This window comes from Melanerpes formicivorus, unplaced genomic scaffold, assembly GCF_026170545.1.
Source record: "Melanerpes formicivorus ecotype bairdi unplaced genomic scaffold, bMelFor1.0.p_v2 SCAF_41, whole genome shotgun sequence".
Classification (NCBI taxonomy): Eukaryota; Metazoa; Chordata; class Aves; order Piciformes; family Picidae; genus Melanerpes; species Melanerpes formicivorus.
This window is the reverse complement of record NW_027142393.1, coordinates 2,483,642-2,487,598: the sequence shown is the minus strand read 5'-3', so window position 1 is coordinate 2,487,598 and position 3,957 is coordinate 2,483,642.

Genomic DNA, 3,957 nt, shown 5'->3' with positions numbered 1-3,957 from the left:
CTTTTAATTTCTCTGTGTTTCATAATGCCCTACTAACATCTCTGTGAGAAGAGCAATGTGACCATTTTATTGGTGAATAAATGGAGTTGCAGGGATATTAAGTGACTTTTTTTTGTCCTTAGGCACAAAATAGCTGCAAATGGCCCTTAAATGAAAAGAGTGTTTTCATAAGGAGTTCTTTATCTCAGGACTTCCTTTGCCACCTTGAATTTACACAGCCCACACTTACCAATCTTTTGAGGAAAGTGGTGGAGTTATTCATTTCTTTAGGGTGTTTTTTTGTTTGTTTTGTTTTTTGAAACTGTAGGAAACTTGGGGAGTGAGTTGGGTTTGAGTGCTTGCTGGTTGTTAATAATTCAAGCTTCATGTGAAAAGAAAATTGATCAGAAGCATCCTGGAGAGACCAATCCATGCTGCCTCTGTGATCAGCTGAGGCACAAACTGCACACAAGGCATGAACTGAAAGATATTGCTGAGCAGAAGTGCACAGAGCCATCACAAGCCAAGCAGTGTGACTGGAGAGGGATGTCAAAGGGAAAAGCAGCACGATGTCCTTTGAAGCCCAGTCATGGAGACAAGGATGTGGGAAAAGATCCTGCAGCAAAAAGTGGTCAAAAGTTCTTAGGAGGAGGAGGAGAGCAGCTCCGTTTCCTGAAGGCAGCACTCCAGATCAAACAATTCTTTGTGGAAATGTTCAAGAAAAAAACCAAACCCCAAACCTCATCCTGGGATGAGGATGAGCTCCAGCACCTGGGGCTGGATGGGAGGTCAAAGGAGAAGCACTGGGGGATGTCTGTAGATGCTGAGGATGAAGCTGTGCCGGTGCTGATGGATGGACCTTTTCTGTCAAATGTAAGAGTTTATATTTTCTGCTTAAAAAAAAAACCAAACAAACCAAAACAAACAAAGAGTTCAGAAAATATTCCCAAAAGGAATTTGGGAAGAGTTTGCTGGGCACTAATTTAATCCTGGATCCATTGATTCATCCTTTGTGTCTATAATGTTCTTCCTTTTAAACTAACTTCTGCTACGTTAAAAATCACACAGATCTGACCCAGAAAGACAAGAAACTCACAGTCTCTAAGGAAATGTGCTGAAGGGAGGTTCTTGGAGCCTATGTTGACATTTCTCTGGAGCCTAATTTGAAGGTTCTCTGGAGCCTAAGCCTTCATTCAACATTCCACAGCCTCCTGTCCACGTGCCCTCCACAGAAGGACCCCAGGAGAAGGATGAAAGGCGAAGGACTGGTGTGAAAGGTGGTGAGCAGAGGTCACTGCAGGCACCTGTGATTTCTGGAAGAGATTCTGTTTCAAGGCATGTGCTCAGTTTGGATAGGTAAGCCATCATGTACTGCTTGTTGGGGTTTTGTTGTTGCTGTTGTTCTGCATATTTTAATTGCTACATGTGAATGAGCAGATAAATTACTGCTAGATGTACTTCTTATCTGTCTGAGTGTGAGCTGTACAGATATAGGCATGTTAATATTTATGTGTAGTTATTAGGCTTGATATCCTACTTGTTAAGGTAATTGTCTTGTCTAAATTCTGTTGTATTTGGTTCAGGACAGATTTATTAACTGTTCCTATTACCCTGGAACCTATTATGCTGGGAACCTAATTCCTTGAGGTATATCCAGAATAAATCCCTTATTTTCCCAAGTTCTTTCACCATTCTTGCTTGGAAATAACGAGAGATGTTTACACTTAAAGAAAAGCATCTGACACTGAAAAGTACACTGAATTGTTCTGGTATAGTGAGACAAAATAACTGAATTAGTATCTTGGCACAAGAACTGATGATGACAATATTCCATGAACACTGCTATTACCAGCTTTAGTATATACACACACATATGTATATATCTATCCATAAAGTATATGCATTTTATAGGTATATATGCTTCCAGCATGTCAGTGTGTCTGAAGGAGGATCTTTCTAACAGCAGTGTCAAACTGCACTTTGCTCTTCTCCACAGCCAGGTAGAATGGGAGGAAAGGACGGCACTACAGATGCTCTGGCTGACAATCTATCTATCATAGAATGGTATCACTAAGATTGGAAAGAATTTCAAGGTCATCAAATCCAATGAATAGAACAGAATAGAATTTAGCCACTGCTGCTAAGTCCACCACTCAGGTTTGTCCCGAAGTACCACACCTACACATATTGGGGGACTCCACCACTTCCCTGGGCAGCCTGTTCCAGGGCTTAACCACTCTTTCAGTGGATAAACTTTTCCTAATGTTCAGCCTAAACTTCCCCTGGTGCAACTAGATGTCATATGATAGCATTATGTTGCTTATTACTTGAGAGAAGAGACCAACCCCCACCTGGCTCCAGCTTCTTTTAGAGGTTTGTAGAGTGATGATCTGTGTGGTCCCTTCCAACCCTGAATGAAACTATGAAACTATGAAACTATGAAAGTTCTCCCCTCAGCCTCCCTTTCTCCAGGCTAAAAAACCCCAGTTCCCTCAGCTGCTCCTCACAAGACTGGTGGTAGAATGTAAATAAATTACCATTGGATGCAAAAGAAAAATAGTGTGTTCATAAACCCTTCCCACTCTGCAGTGCAAGACCTCACAGCGTAACAAGAATAAAGGAGAAGAGATGGCAGAGCTACTCCAGCCCCTGCAGCTATGTATCTGTGTCTGAATACTATTTCTTACTAACCACAGGACCAGCATCCTGCCAGATGCCTCTGGAGATGCTTATCTCTACAACTCCCTGAAGGGAGGTTGTAGCCAGGTGGGGATTGGTCTCTTCTCCCAGGCAACCAGTACCAGAACAAGAGGATGCAGTCTCAAGCTGCATGTGGGGAAGTTTAGGCTAGAGGTGAGGAGAAAGTTCTTCACAGAGAGAGTTGTTAGCCATTGGGATGTGCTGCCCAGGGAGGTGGTGGAGTCACCATCCCTGGAGGTGTTCAAGAGGGGATTGGACTTGGCACTTGGAGCCATGGTTTAGTTAGTCATGAGGTGTTGGGTCATGGGTTGGACTTGATGATCTCTGAGGTCCTTTCCAACCTTATTGATTCTATGATGATCCTATTGGTCTGATAACTAACATAAAGTTAGTTGTATAAACTATAAGTAACTGTATAGAGTTAGTTGTGTAAACTAACTTTCTCTTCTTTTGGGCTTCTTCATTCTGGCAGCTGCTTGCTTTTGCTTGGCTGTTGCTGACCTTGGCTGCATTCTTGTTGTGGCTAAGTACTAACATGTTACTCTCTGCTTTTCTCTTCTTTCTTTTTCCCTTGTCCCAGAGAGGGAGAGGGGGAAGCTGTTGGCAATCCCCTGGTTTTGTCCAGGAAGGTTCTTGTGTTGTCTATAAATGATAAATATATCTAATATTGGATATTTTGTACATATCCATTGCATTTCATATTTCTAGTTTTTAATGTCCTTGTAATTAGAGCCTCATTTGCTTTCCAAATGAGCTGGTCTGGCAGTTTTATTTTGGGGGTAATTCAAAGTCACCACACCCTGGAACCGAATTCTCTGGAAAAACTCATTTATAATTAAGACATTAGTCTCAACCTGTAACAGTGGTCCAAAAAACTTCACTGCTTTGGTCCAGAACACTTTGCATGAAACCAGATGGTTGTTTACATCCTACAAGCGCCATAGGCTAACCACACAAAGCTGGTTTGCTCTTAGCCCACCTGTGTGAAGCACTGAAGCATGTCGCTGCGTCCCGTGCATATCTGCTTGTCCCTAAGATGTCACAAGGAGACCTAATTGTGGTCTTCCAGTATCTTAAGGGGGCTACAAGAAAGCTGGGAATGGAGTTTTTAGGGTGTCAGGGAGTGATAGGACTAGGGGGAGTGGAACAAACCTAGAAATGGGTAGAACCAGATTGGATGTCAGGAAGAAGTTCTTCCCCATGCGTGTGGGCACTGGCACAGGTTGCCCAGGGAGGTGGTAGAAGCCTCATCCCTGGAGGTTTTTAAGGCCAGGCTGG